The sequence below is a fragment of the Peromyscus leucopus genome, chromosome 15, assembly GCF_004664715.2.
Source record: "Peromyscus leucopus breed LL Stock chromosome 15, UCI_PerLeu_2.1, whole genome shotgun sequence".
Classification (NCBI taxonomy): domain Eukaryota; kingdom Metazoa; phylum Chordata; class Mammalia; order Rodentia; family Cricetidae; genus Peromyscus; species Peromyscus leucopus.
The window spans coordinates 55,821,934-55,837,440 of NC_051076.1; the positions used below are offsets into that span (position 1 = coordinate 55,821,934).

General features: G+C 52.1%; 1 protein-coding gene across 19 annotated transcripts in view; it reads right to left on the reverse strand.

Annotated features, from left to right (window-relative positions):
- The window catches only part of Plekha6 (pleckstrin homology domain containing A6), a 141,113-nt gene that overhangs the window by 91,960 nt on the left and 33,646 nt on the right, over window positions 1-15,507 (reverse strand). Inside the window, exon 1 of one of the 19 annotated variants that reach the window (XM_037211416.1) lies at window positions 6,992-7,075. The exons of 17 other annotated variants lie outside the window; for them this stretch is intronic. The gene's annotated coding sequence lies outside the window, so the exon portion shown is untranslated. Of the gene's footprint in view, window positions 1-2,680; window positions 2,768-6,991; window positions 7,076-15,507 lie in introns of those variants that run through there. One more of the 19 variants, XM_028876578.2, reaches the window with a different exon arrangement.

Genomic DNA, 15,507 nt, shown 5'->3' on the forward strand with positions numbered 1-15,507 from the left:
CACTTGGGACAGAGACATGCTGCAAAGATTTATAAATAGGGTAAATCAAGAAGCCTGTGTGAATAACCCCTTTATGGGATGAGAGGGGAAGGGCAGGGCTGGACAACAGGAAACTTGAGCCCTGGCCACTCTTTGGCTCCATCAGAGAAGAAGCAGACACCAAGACAAGAAAACAGAATCACTAGTCAGACGAAGAAAGGAACCAAACAAACTGGACTATGGCTCAGTGGTCAAGGCCCCCAGGTTCCATCCCCAGCACTACAAACAACAACAAAAGAATCTCCGAGAGGGGGCTGGAGAGATGGCTCAGTGGTTAAGAGCACTGGCTGCTCTTCCAGAGGTCATGAGTTCAATTCCTAACAACCGCATGGTAGTGATTCATAACCATCTATAATATGTTCAGGTGCCCTCTTCTGGCCTGTGGGCATACATGCAGGCAAAACACTGTATACATAATACATAAGTAAATCTTAAAAAAAAAAAAAAAAAAAGAATCAGAGGGGTTAAAAAAATAAAGATTTGGAGTGAAGAAAAAACACAAAGCAGAGGACTTTGTGTCTAGAGGTGCTGAACCGGGAAGTCGATTCTGAGTGTTTTAACATGATCTGAGGGTGACCATTAGGGACCGTGCCATCTGGAAAAAGAAGGTGGCACTTGGCATCATTCAGAAGAGAAGAGACTCTGACATAGGTTTGATGGGCATGCTCAGCCACTGACAGGCAGGAGCCTGCTCCACGCTAGGCCTCGGCTAACCCAAAGGCTTTCAGACACAGATGTCTTGGTGCTCCTGTGAGACATGAAAGGCCTGCGTCACGGTAGGTGACATCCCTGTCCATCTGTGACTCCAGATTCCTGGGATCGGCACATGGAAGACGGAAAATAAGTGGCGAAAAGACACATTTCCCTTCAGTCAGCACAACCAGAAATGCAAATTGAGCTGAGAGCTGGCTGAGGGAGAGTCCCTGGACAGGTGACGAACTGTCTCCGTTTTCCTGGGATTAAAGGGAGTTCCCGCCACGCAGGACTTCTTTCAGGAAAGTCCTGAACAAACCAGGATGACTTGGCCACCCCATTAAATGACTCACATGTGATAATATCTTTGGTTTGATAAAGACATTATCATGGTGGGCACTCCATGAACTCTTCTTGCTCAGAGGCATCTAGAACTCCGTCCCCAGAGCTGGGGGGGGGGGGGGCAAGGCCAGCTGCCTGTCTTTGGAGTCCTGGGCACATAAAACACTTTAGCAAAGTCCCACCTGACTGGAGAGGAGTTTGTTCTTACCTAGAGGACCTTTAGAAACTGCTGCAGGTTCTTTTAGAATGTCTAGAACGTTTCTTTTTGGTAATTGTTAAGAGTAGTCTGTGTGCCAACTCTGTAGTAGACTCTCAGCTGGGCATCCGGGTGGCTACTCCGTCCCGCAAGGATCTCACTAATCAGGTACTGGAAGAGGGGGCACAAGAAAACACAGCAACAGCCATGCCAGGCTGTCAATGCCAAGTACGGCTAGGCCGCCATGAACATGAAGACCCTGTGCCCACAATGGGCACAGCTCCTCACTCTGTCCAGCTCCCGGGAGTCCAGTCAAGCAGCTGGGCTGGCCCTGGCTTGGGTCCACCCCACTTTCCTCTGCGCTGCTTTTGAGGCAGGCCAAGCACTCGTGGCCAGTCCCTCAGCGGCTCCAGTTCCGTGCCTCCTTCTGCCAGCTGAAATGCAGCCCAGCTCTGGCTGTGTCCTTGAACTTGGGCAGACCAAAGGGCATCAGTGGATACCCAGCTCCGAGTCCCTAAAGCAGGTCCATCCTGTTCTAGGGCCAGGGAGGAGGAACATGGCCTAAAAAGTTCGAGTGGGTAAAATTCCCCTTTGCCTACTGAGGCACATCTTCATGGGCCAAACCTTGTCAGCGCCCACAACATGAGAAGCACTAGGAACCCATGGGAGAGGCAGGGACAAACCCACGAGACTGATTACCTCCCTGCTTACTCTCCTGATTCTAGCACGGCTATTCCACTGTCCCCCCTACACCACCCAGTAAGCACCTCAGTAATGTGGTGACAGAGACAGGAACAACCCAAAGCAGTACCAGTGCCCACAGGCTCTGCCTCGGCCTCTCGTCCGATGCTTCCTAATGCTGCGGCCCTTTATTACAGTTCCTCGCGGTGTGCTGACCCCCAGCCATAAAATCATTTCGTCGCCACTTCATAACTGTCACTGTGCTATGGTTATGAACCATAATGGAAATGATATCTGATAGGCAGCTCCAAAGGGGCTGTGACCCACAGGTTGAGAACTGCTGCTCTATTTAAACATTTCTAGCCGAGCGCTTTTGCTGCCAGGTGCCTGAGGGTCCATTCATGCCTTCGCTACCATTTTCACTCCAAGAGAGCTTTCTCTGCGCTCAGCTGGGCACTGGGACTTGGGCACAAGTCCAGTCTGACCTCATTGAACCCACTCACCCTCGTCACTCCCATCTGGCTCCCTTCTTCCCTTACAGTACAGATGAGTCCAGACCTGCCCCTGGCTCACACCCTGGATGAGCGCTGTGCTCAGGCAGAGACCCCTCCAGGTGGAAGCCAGCTCTGGGAGCAGCCTGCAGCATGAAGATGAGGTCAAACAGCTCCTTCTGTTCCTATTTCCCTCTGGTTTCCCTCTGGCCTCCCGTGCCCGGGACAGAAAGCTCACCGCTCTCCATTCCCGTCCGTGAGTCACGTGGCCAAGCTCTCAGCAGAGGTAGCTCCAGGATGTTCCGGGCCGGAGCCCAGGGAGACAGAAATGCAGCGCTCAGAGTGTATAGTCTTCCTCCTGGGCCGCCCAAGGCAGCAGTGTCCAGGCTCCCTCATTCCCTCTCCTCCCGGGCTCCAACTGCTCAGACTCCTCTCTTTCTCACATGGCGCTACCCTTCTCCCTGTTTCTCTGTCTCCCTCGAGAGGCCCTCCAGTGTACAACTCCAGTGGCCAGCATGTGAAAAGGCACAGGGCTAGCCAAAGAGGAGGAGCTGGGGTAAGAGTCCAACCTGAGCTCCGATGCCTTTCTGGCTGGAGCCTCTGGCCCATGTAAATCCAGGAGAGTACTGAGAGCCTCTGGTTGGTCCGCTCCCTTTTCTGCCCAGCAGGTTGTGTTTCATCTTAACACAGATTTCCATCCGATCTGCAGGGGCAGATGGGTGAGCAGCTGAGACAGGCCTCAGGGACCTCAGTCTCCCGGGGAGGAGGCTCACTCACCCAACTCTCCAGGCCCAAACCTCGGGGGACCTCCCAGTGGGTAAGACACAGCCCCGGCCTCCAAGAGGGAAAAGTACCAGGGGCAGGTCGAAGCCACGCCCTGAGTCCTCCCCACTCCTTCCCTGCTTCTCCCCAGCCCTCAGAGAAGGACAGAGCAACTGTGGGACAGCCAGGTCCCCTGCCCCAGGGCAGACACATCCTCCACTCACTGTGATTCCCAGAGGAAGGGCCCTGACTTCTCTAGATATAACTTCATGGTCCTCAAAACTCTCATGAGCATGGCCAGGGTGAAAAAAAAAAAAGAAAGAAAGAAAGAAAGAAAGAAAGAAAGAAAGAAAGAAAGAAAAAAAAAAAAAGAAAGAAAGAAAGGGCTCCTGAAGGCGGCATGGACCTCCTTGGTGATGGACACCAAAACAAAGATGATCGACTCTTGTCTCCATAACACACAACTGTTAGCTGTCTGCCACCGTTCTGTCCCAAGTTAGATACTGGAATGCCAAGAGATAATTAACATAACAATAGGGAACACATACTGAGTGCCTCCCTGTGTCCTGCGCACTGTGCTGGGTTCTTCATTTAATATTCATAAACTAGCTGGGTGTGGTGGTGCGTGCTTTTAATCCCAGGACTCAGGAGGCAGAGATCAGGGGGTTTCTGTGAATTCACGGTCAGCCTTGTCTACACAGAGAATGTCAGGCCAGCCAGGATACACAGTGAGATTCCATCTCAAAAAAATATTCATAATAAACCTTACAAAGCCTATAGGAAAACTAAAGCAGACAGAATTTAGAGCCTTTTTGCTCAAAGCCAAGTAATCAGAGAACGGTAAAGCCACACACAAGCCATCCCTAAGCAAGCTGACCTTGGAGCTTAGCTCCTAGTCTCTAGACTGAGCTATTTCTTCTCTCTCTCTCTCTCTCTCTCTCTCTCTCTCTCTCTCTCTCTCTCTCTCTCTCTGTGTGTGTGTGTGTGTGTGTGTGTGTGTGTGTGTGTGTGTGTGTGTGTTATGCACACATGCTTTATAAACTATAGATTAGGTCACAAGCAGCAGAAATCGCTAGGGACGGTCAGGGGAACTTCGTGATTAATCACTAATTTAATTGAATATAGCCGAACTATATTTAGAACTAACTAAAAGAGCTGTTGAGAATGCCTTGGGTTTTGACTCCCTCCGCCAGTACCACGGCTTGAGATTTGTCCGTAGAGCAATGCAGAGAACTGGTCTAGACTTCCAACCTAGCTCTTGCAGGGGCCCTGCCTTCCCAACCCACAGAGGCCAGAATGGGTGGGAATGAGCCATCCTGGTCCCTTCTGGTCTCAAGCTCCACAACACCTCCTGGAGAAAGAGGCCTCTTTCCAAAGCAAGCGATCACTTACTGTGAAATCAAAGAAGCAACATCTAATTAGAGGGAATAATTAATGGGCAATTAGTCTGTAATGAATTAATGGGTACAGGCAGAGATCATCAAGGCTTCTGACATCCCAAAGAAACAAGCACACACAGCGTGTCCTGATAGCGTGCACTCGGGGCAGGGTCTTGCCCCACACCCCAAGGAAAGCAACTGATGGACTCTTCAGTCTTGATCAAGCTCTACCTCTAGCTGCCTTTGCAGGTAACACAGCAGAATGTGTCACACATGTGCTGAGGATTCCATCCCCAAACCCAGGACGGGAAACGTGCTGTGCAACAGGTAACCCTGTTTCTTCAGCCACACATCCCAGGAGAGAAAGAAAAGACAGCTGCAGATAGGACAACGTGAGAGCCGTAACAGCCCGTCACAGTGTACAGACCTTAGCCGTAACAGCCCGTCACAGTGTACGGACCTTATTCGGATCCAAATTAAAAGGAAAATCGTTTTTAAATATGAGAGAGTGCAAGTGCTAGAAGACTTGTTAGTATTGTTTGGGTGTGGTGATGATATTTTGGTGTTTTTCTAAGAGTCGGTACCGCTAGAGATGAAATGATGGGCTGTCTAGGTTTCTCTTCAAAATAATCTGAGGGCAGAAAGGACTGGGAATGAACCTAAAGCAAGATTGGCCACGAGACCACTTCCAAATGTTTGAAACTTGGGCCTATGAGGGTTATTACATTATTCACTCTGGTCTTACACGTGCTTAAAGTTTTAATTAAAAAATTTTAAAAGTAATATAAATCACCAGGCTGAAGAGTTGACTCATTCAGTAAAGTGCCTGCCATTGAAGCCTGAGGACCTGAGTTTGGGTCCCTGGAACCTCTTCAAAAAACTGTCAGTGGGAGGAGCCAGGGGAGGGGCCAGAGACAGACAGATCCCTGAAGCTCATTGGCTGTCCAGCCACATTGATGAGCACCTGGTTCCTTGACAGACTCTGTCTCAAATAAATAAATAAATGTGTCTAAATACATAAGTCAGAAGCTAGATCTGGTGGCACAGGCCTGTAATCCCAGTAACTCAGGAGGCTGAGACAGGAGGATGGTAAGTTCACAGACGCCTGGGCTACAGAGTTCAAGGGGTGAGTGGTAAGAGACTCAGCAGATAAAGGCACCTGAGTTCAGTCCCCAGAATCCACATGCTGCAAGGAGAGAACTGACTCCCAAACTGTCCTCTGTGTGCACACGTGAACACACAATTAATAAATAAAAAGTTCAAGACCAGCCTGGGCAACTTAGTGATACCTTGTCTTGAATAAAAACATACCAAAAAAAAAAAAAAAAGTATTAGGCATAGTGATACATGCCTGTAATACTAGCACTTAGGAAGTGAAGGTAGGAAAAATCATGAGTTCAAGGTCATTCTTTGCCACATAGTGAGTTGCAGGCCACTCTGGGCTACAAGAGAACCTATCTCAAAAAGCCAAATGAGTAAAATAAAGGACAGGTCAGATCACTGTGAGCTTGTGGCCATGAGGTAATAAACTCCTCAAAGCGGACCAGGTCCCTGGCTCTGGCCCGGGGCACCTGCTCTGTCGCCACGTGCACACGGGAGGCAAGAAACCAGAGTGTTCTTCCCCTCCCAGCAGAACCACCGCTGCTGTGCCCTCGTTTTCTACAGCTCCACTGCACCTTTCACAAAGGTCCTGCCAGGACTGCCTAAGAGAATGCGGCAGCCCCTGGCGGAATCATGCCCTCTTCAGAAGGCAGGTCCTGCTGCCCCTGCCCCAGAGCATCGCCAGCCCCAGGCGGAGCTCCGCTGTCTGTACCTGAGGCCTGAGAGAAGCGCAGCTCCTGCAGCAGCTGGGTTGGCTTTGCTGCCTCTGCCTCCACGGAGGGGACAGACGTGGGACGTGGGTAGGTGTGGGAAGGACCAGGCCACACATGAACCTGTGCTCCAGTCCTGCCCTGCTCTGCCAGACAGCCAGGCCATGCCAACCCCACCTTGGACAAACACCCCACACACTGTCGGCTGCTCCCACCTCAGCACTTCCTGGTGCCACACCGATCTCGAAGGAAAGGAGAGGACAGCGTTCTGAAGCTAGGGACTGAGGAAGGGAAGCAGACAGAAATCGGAAGGAAAGCAGGGCATGGGGGGCGGCCAGGGTCCTTTGGAAGAAGGGAGGAAACAGGAGAAAGTGTGCCATGTTTGGCACATTCCCTGAGTTCAAGTTTGCTGAGCAAATAATTGACTAAAACAGAGAGGAAAGCACAAGAGAAAGGGATGGAGGGATGAATCAACCATGGGGAGTGAGTGGAGAGTAGAGGGATGCTGCTGGAATATGTAAATCCAGCCAGCAGCCGGGTCAGCCAGTCTCCCGCCCCGGTCCCCCACAGTCCCAGGCCTGAATTCACAGCCCTTACCGGCCGGCCAGGAAGGGCGTGTGAGAACCACCTCATGCTGCCAATAGTCCACTTCTCACGGAGCAGCCCGCTCTGGGGAGAGCCACAAGTGCCCTCCTCCACCTGCTCCTAAGGTGCAGCATGCCAGGAGATGCTCCACCCCAGACCCCAACAGCCAATCAAAGAAGCTGGCCCAGAGCCCGCCTCTTGGGACACACTGCTGTAGGGGACAGACCACAGTTTTCAACCAAGGTGCTTGTTCCATATTCATGGCCATGCTGGGCAGTCACGAGATGGCCACCACAGAATCGCCTCTAGGCCAAGTCCACCTCGCACCTCCTTGCTCTCACTGATCTTGAGGGACCACAGGTTCCCAAGGTCCCCTGTGAATCAAGCTCCCTCAAAGCCAGGGCAAGCAGGCACAGACCTAACTCTTAGACACTGAGGAAGCAGCCAGCAAGTCAAGGGACCCCGCTACTCATCCCAGCTGCAGTACCGATAACCCTGCCTCCGACACTTCCTGACTGCATGACTTCGAGCAAACCGCTGAACGCCTCAGAGTGACCCAAGGTCACTGTGACTTTTCCTTCAGTCTGCACCCTCAGAAGGATGGGAGCATGCTCAGAGAGAAAGCCCTCAACAGCAAAGACGCTCCATAAACGCAGGGTATCGTTATCATAAACAAGCGGCCCTGCCCACACAGCAAGGAGGGCGCAGGTTTCTGTCAGGCTTGGCAGTGTTCCACTGAATGAGGATCAGGCAAACGCAGACCAAGCCAGAGGGCATCCAGGCTCTAAGCTCCACACTCTGGGCAAAGCCCCCCAACTCTATGGGGAGGGAAATGAGCCGTGTGAGGGAAAACAGGAAGGGAGGAATAGAGAGCATGGGAGGGTGGTCCAAATACAATGATTTGTACTCGGGGGTCGGCAGACGTTTATCTGACCATCCAGGACTTGGTCCAAAGCGGGCATCATGGAGAAGCAGGCAGATCACACCCAATAGCCCTTTCTTCATCCCCCCGGAAGAAAGCATGTCTCCTCAGAACTAGAGCTCCAATCTAGGTCTTCAACCATTCTTTACCCCTCACTAGAACAACAACCGTAATCAATAACAATCTCTGAGGCTGGGGATGTAGCTCAGTTGGTAAAGCGCTGGCCCGGCATTGTGAAACCCTGAACTCAACCTCAGCACCCCACAAACTAGGTGTAGTGGCTCATGCCTGTACTCTCAGCGCTTGGGAGGTGGAGGCAGAGGATCAGAAGTTCAAGGTCACCCTCATCCTCTTAACAAGTTCAAGGCCTGGGATACACGAAGCTCAAAATAGCAACAATAATAATATTCTCTGAACATCTGCATAGCTTTTTAGACACACTGACTGTTTTCCATTGTAGCTTCATATAAGCCAAAGGAGGAGGCCCTAGATGATGCTCATTTCTTGGTTGCTATGAACAACTGGGACCTAAAAGCGCTGGGAAATCATCCTGTTATACATGCCTAAGGGAGAGGAGAAGCCTGGTGAGAACTGAAATCTCTCCCGCTCCAGCCTGGCTGCCACATTTCCCAGAAACCAGGCTTCAGCCTGCAAGGGATGGCTGTGGTGTGTTGGGAGGCCTAGGCCTGCTTCCTAGGAGCAGCCTCTGTGCCTGCCCTCAGGCTACTCCCTCAGGCGCTGTAGACATAAGGCTCCACGTCTGCATCAAGTACATTTGAGGGCCTCGACCCAGGGTTGCGCTGGCAATAGACCCCCTTACAAACAACTGTCCGACCATTTTGCTCCTGGTCACCAGTCATTCCTAGCCAGGTGACAGTGCACACCTGTAATCCCAGTGCTCAGGGGGTGGAGGCAGGATGGTCTGAGTTCCGGGCCAGCCTGGGCTATAAAATAAGACAAGGTTCAAAATGAACAGCAACAAGAATATAAGGCCCCTCTGACGTGGTCAGTTCCAAAGAGAGCCAGCAGTGGGCCATTTCTCCCCTCGCCTTGACCACAAAACGTACTTCAGTTTTGAGCGTGGCAAGGCGTAGAACCTTCTAGAACCTGCCTGTGTTCCAGATGGGCTGGGATGGAGCGGACATGCTGTATGGAGTGGTCACACCACTTCAGACAGATGGCTAGGGGAGTTTTCCTGAACCGACTGTGTTTCTGGGTACGAGAACTAGACAGGGGCTGTGGAGATGACTCGGGGGTGACCAGTACTCACTGACCTTCCAGAGGACCAGCCAGAGTTTGGGTCACAGCTCCCAGGGCAGGTAGCTCCCAACCACCCGTAAACTCCAGGGAATCCGATGCCCTCTTCTGGCTTCCACGGGGAAGCAGCCCTCACATGCACATACCACCCCTACACACATACACAAATAAAACTAATAACAATACGTCTTTAAAAGAGAGAGAGAAGAGAAAAAAAAGAGAGAAGAGAGAGAGAGTTAGACACACAACACAGAGAAGACCCTCCATGCTGAGGAGAGTAAGGGAGGACAGGAGGTGGAGGCAGAAGTCCACGCCCGATCCCCCGTGTGGTCAGTACAGTCCAATCTCAATCCTCTACACAAACGGAAGCCTCTGATCCTCCAAGCCACTCTTCAAATAGCCCGTAAAATTAACTAGAGCTTCCTAATTCATCAGAGTGGCAGGGTCTGGGCCCACTAATTGAATTTTTATATTATGGGGTGGTGTGAGTGTGGAGGTCAGAGGACAACTTTCAGGAGTCAGTCTCCCCCCTGCCCCCCCCCCCCTGTGGGTCCGGGGGATCAAATTCAGATCGTCAGTCTTAGCAGCAAGCCCCTGTCCCCACTAAGCCATCTTATCTGTCCCTTTTTTTAACTGACTGTATAAAATACTAATTGTATATGTTTATGGAGAACAATAGGCTATTTTAGAATAAGCTAATTAGCATCCGCATCACCTCAGAGTCTTATTTCTTTGTTATGAAAACAATTAAGTCCACTCTTCCAGCAACCGTGAAAGGTAGCGTACATTGTTAGCGTCACCACACTGTGCAAGCAACATCACCAGAGAGCCTCCTCCTGTGTGTAGCTGAAACTGACACACACACACACACACACACACACACACCGCTCTCCCCAGCCACACTTCCCATAGGCTTGGCAGATCAGCTGTACGGGAAACGCTCAGAGGCATTTTTCCACTCAATTGTTCCCGTCTTTGCCAGAGGAGGCCAGAGAACCAGGAAGGATGGACACTGGGAAGGCGGAGGGGAACAGAGGGAGTCAGCTTGACTTCTCTCCGGCACTGCAGGCAGCCGCTCCCCCCAGACACCCACGCTGGGCCTTGGTCAATCCCTCCCTCCCTCCCTGGCAGACACAGGCTTCGGAGCAGCCCCTCTGGAAGGGAGAAAGGGAGGGAGGCGGTACTCAGCAGGAGAGTCGCCAGGGATTCCATCTCTCGGAGTGTTGTTAAGGCGCAGTGGATATCCGGCCCTCCAGAGCAGCTAGGTAAAGGTAAACACCATTTTGGACAACATCACAAGCCCTCATCTCCATGGCTGGCCGTGTCAAGGAGATGGCATCAATTTTGATAAGCAGAGATAAAATGACTTCAGGATAAAAAGAGACAGAGAGGAACTGGAGAGATAACAGGTGTAATCCCTAGATCTCACAGTGGAAGGAGAAAACCCCCAAAGCTGCCCTCTGACCTCCACACGTTCTGTGGCACACACACACACACACACACACACACACGCCCACACTCTCACACACAAACACCACAGGCACACAAGACCCATCCCCCTGCCGACTCTCCTCAGCTCTGCTGCTGCTGCTGACAAACCAGGGCCAGGGAGCCCCTTCCCCTGGGGACCCCTCTTCGTCTGCAGGAAAGCAGCCCTGTAGTCTGTGACCGTAGCGTTCCACACTCACGGCCGGTGGGTGGGGCGGTAGGAAACAGATAACGCACACACAGCACACAGCTTGTTCTAGTCTAAGACAGTGTGCTCTGAGCCCCAGGGGACCAACGGGCTCGCTGAGCAGAGCCAGGCATCAAGGGCGGGTGGCAGAGCACAGAAGGCGGGACAGGGCACACCAAGACCTTCTTTTCATGCCTTCAGACTCTGCTCTGGCAGTCTTCTTCCGGTATTGGCCGGGATCATCTCTCAGATGTTCCACAGCAGAAGTCTCCATGTTACGATCTTCTCTGAAGTCAAGAGCGTCCTTCCAAGGGGCCCTGCCCCCAATGCCTGTCTGATATCTTAGGACATCCTATGCCCTTTCACCCTGTCTCCCCCGTCCCACTTTACCCTAAGACTTGGATTGCCAGCCCCACCTGTCCGGTGTTGGGAATAGCTCTGAAGAATCTGACATCACAGAGCTCCCTTACCCATGTCGCTTCTTCAAGCATCTGCCTGGGCCCAGCCTCTCCAGTGCCCCAACTCCTGCAGGTACAGGATGCCTTTGCAAGGAAACATCCAGAACCACACAGACTAACTAGGCTGGTTTGTCCCCCCACCTCAGCCTCCCATGGGCTCCCGTGGGAACAGGAATGCTTTACACTCATGAAGATTTGTCAAACTCTAGACACTCAGGCCAGGAGCCAGAACAGAATCGCAAAAATACGACTGCCTGAGATAAGACTCCTGCTAGGGCTGGAGCAGGGTGATGGAGAGCTGGGTCTGAGGATGGACACTGTGCAAAACCAGGGCCTGAAGGCAAGGAGTGGGGGATGTTGAGGCTCTTGTGCCTCTTTCTAGATGCCCAGACTGTTTAGTTTATACCTCTAGAGAGATGAATAAGAAGAATTAAGAAAAATCTCCAACTCCCTCTGCCTTCTGGTTCCTCAACGCCATGCATCAGCGGCCAGGCCGGACAGCTGGAGGTGAACTGAGCTTGGGAAAGGATGGAAAACCAGACTAGACTACCGGCCCCCTAAACCTGTCTCTAGCCTGAGAACGTGTTGCCAGAGCCAGAATAAGATGGAAGGGCACCAGGAAACAGAAGACGCAACTTTTATGTCTCGCCAGCCACACCAAGGAAACAGCTGCTGTCGCCGTGACGGCCTGTGTCCGGGTTCAGCCGGGGAGACCTCACACGGCACAACTGCTTGGAATGGAGCCCCTGCGCGCTTTAGCACACACAGAGAGACAGAAGGACAGGAATAGAACTGAGAGGCAGGGTGGGCATGCATAAAGATGAGGAAAGGAGGAGAATTAATGAGCTCTTGCTGGAATTAATTTTTAAAAGAACAAACAAAAGCAATTAACACGAGAGGGTGGAGTTCCCCAGCTCGGCCGCTCCAGGGGACAGGGCTGGGGGACCAGAGAGCTGTCTGTCTGCTCTGTGGGTACGGGGAAGAAAGGCGTCTCTGGAGGAACACAAGGACAGGACCCTGCAACCCTACATCGGGGCTCCATGGAGGAGTATGTAGACATATGGGTTGGTGAACAACTCTCACACCAAGGATGCTGAGGGCAAGTCCCCCAGCCTTGTGACTAGCTACGAGACTGCCAGATGCGCAGAACATCGTCAGGTGATTAAGAACAAGACACGGTGGCAGGTGGGAAATGTGCAGGAAGCACCAGCTAGATGCCAGACTCCCTTCCATCCAAAGCACCCTATTCTATAGGGATGGGGAACCCGAGGTTCCTGGAGGCTAAAAGTACAGGAGAGTGCTCATGCTCTGTGGTCCCGGACACTAGTTTTGAATCATGATCCCGTGACTTTCTCATCATGTGACCCAACCATGTCACCTTGCACAGGTGATGTAATTTCTTTCTCAGCTTCATCATCTGTACAGCATGGATACTGTCATCTATGTCCCAAATTGTGGTAACAGTTAAGATAATAATGTAAGCCGGGCGGTGGTGGCAGCGCACGCCTTTAATCCCAGGACTCGGGAGGCAGAGCCAGGTGGGTCTCTGTGAATTCGAGGCCAGCCTGGGCTACAGAGCGAGATCCAGGACAGGCACCAAAACTACACAGAGACACCGTGTCTCGAAAAACCAATCAACCAACCAAACAAAGAAGGATAATAATGTAACGCTCCAGTGAGTGCCAGAAGGGGCACATGGCAAGTTCAGTCGGAGTCTACTGTCTTCCTAACACCCTCCTCACCAAGACAATGTGCTCCTTCTTTCAACCCACAGTGGGACACCAAATGTTTGAAAAGGGGGCAAGGAAATGGGATTTATGGACGCCTGTATTTATATACCGAGCACTTTACTAGGCTCTAGGGTGGGGTACAGGGAACACAGAGTGTCCTTGCCTTCAGTTTATAACTCAGCAGACACAGCCCAGGAGTAACTGAATGCTGGCGGCATGTGGCAGGAGCCATGGGAGACGAGGGGACAAAGACACAGCCCTGGACTCTAGAAATGAAGAGGAGGGATACAGAGCAGAGGCCAGCTCCTGTGGGCAGCCAAGAAAGAGCCCAGAGAGCCCACGTGACTCTCATCTGACTTCTGAGCAAGGGCAGGATTCTGCGGCAGGGGAGGTCAGGAGGAGAGAATGGGAATTGAAGGGGCGGGGCCTCTCATAGGTGGACTCAGGGAGAATTCATAAGCTCCTAGTCCATCGTGCCTTCTCAGACGGCCAGTATGGGGGAGGGTCAAAGATGGCTGCAAGGTCTCTGATGCTCCTCACCTTGGAGGTGGAGCCCATGACTCCCTCAGTCTTTGCATCGGGTTGGTCAGTTTGACAGAATACAAGAGATAAGATGCAGTGTGGCTGAGTTAAAAGGCCATAGCAGGCCTTGAAGTTTCCACTTCGGCATCTTGGGATATGTTTTGCGCTCTCTCTCTCTCTCTCTCTCTCTCTCTCTCTCTCTCTCTCTCTCTCTCTCTCTGTGTGTGTGTGTGTGTGTGTGTGTGTGTGTGTGTGTGTGTGTGTGTGTGTTTTCATGTACATTTTATAGTGGTAGGGATGGAACCAGGGCCTCACATGCTAGGCAAGTGCTCTACCACTGAGCTCCACTATAGCCCAGAACGCTCTCTTGAGACACTGCCTCTCAGAATCAAGAGACTTGCTCTGGCTCAAGGAGCCAGATGACAGATCCAGATCCTAGATGACAACTAGCATCCCCCGCTAGTCACATGGGGACTCTCTGTCTGTGTATCCAGGGGGGACCTTCAGACGATAACACGGACATTAGAAAACTCGAGCAAGAGCCCACCCGGCCCACTGAGTGATGTGTTGTTCTGCGCTAACATGTTTTGGGTTATCTGCTAGGCAGCAATAATTGCTCAGAACTGTGTCCATACTACTACGAATGAGTGGGACCCAAGGGGAAAAGGGAAGTAGCATGTGCTGGGAGCGGGGAGGAGGGCATCAGAAAATTCTGTAGTGAAGAGGAGGAGGAGGAAGAGGAGGAAGAGGAGGAGGAGGAGGGGAAACTCTGACTCGAGAGCTCTCCTCTCCTCCACTCTTCCAGCTGTGGCCCAGATCAGTATGACTTACAACACGATTTTCCCCCAATGGGAAAAGTTGGTAATGCATGACGCTGCTTAGAACAGCGCTTGACTGCCACCTTTTTAGAAGTATCAGAATGTAGCTGGGTGATAGCGTCTAGGATATGTAAGACTCTGGTTCCACCCTCAGCAACCCCAGCCCCAAAAAGGAAGCATTCGCCAACAGTGCCAGCCACAGAGAGGCTGAGGCAGATGGATCTCTTGAGCCCAGGGGTTCAAGTGGCCACACTGTGGGACATTCCATCTCAGTCAATGAGTCAGTCAATACAAAGTCTAAAAATGGGGTCATAACTGCGTAACAGGAACCAGAAAGAGACAAGGTTTCTCTCCCCACCCAAAAAGGCCGTCCCTCCCCCAGTTTTGTTCTGTCTGTGTTGTTTTGAGTCAGGGTTTTCCCCGTGTAGCTCTGGCTGTCCTGGAACTCGATCTGTTCCCAAGATGGCCTCGAACTCAGCGACCCACCTGCCTCTGCCTCCAGATTGCTGGGATTAAAGGAGCCCAGTGAAAACACTTTCCATCACCGGGGTGCGGTGTGGGGGGGCGGGGGTGGATTTGGTTAAAATCCCAGGCCCCAGGGAAGGGATGCCAGCCTGTGAGGGACTGCGGGATGACGGGGCTGCGTGTGGGGGAGGGGCTGCGGCATCTCCTCAGCGGGGGAGCCCAATGTTAGGAAACAAGCCCACCAGTGTTTGCTGACACGCACAGAGAAGGACTCACACAAAAGCCACGCATTATCCCATAATTATTGTCTCTCTCATGCCTGCAATTAACAGCTGTCTGAGAGGCGGCTGCTGGGGTAAATAAATGTTCACCCCCATTACAGTCAATCAGCCAGCTGAAGCGCCAATTAACAAGCCCACTGCAGAGACACTCGGGGACCCAGCAGCCCCTGCAGGAGGAAGTGGATAAGAAGATAACGTGCGTCCTGGGCACCGTCGGAAAGGATGCTGGGGTGATTCAAAGGGGCCAAGTTCTAGATGACTGCATATGCCTGCGTCCCTAGGAGCAGTCCCTGGCCTGTGGGGAGGCTGTGGCGGGGAAGCAAGGCAGGAGAAGGCCTCCAGGAGCTACCACCTCTGGAGAAAGACGAAGGGCAAAGAAGGGAGCCAGACAGGTGGCCAG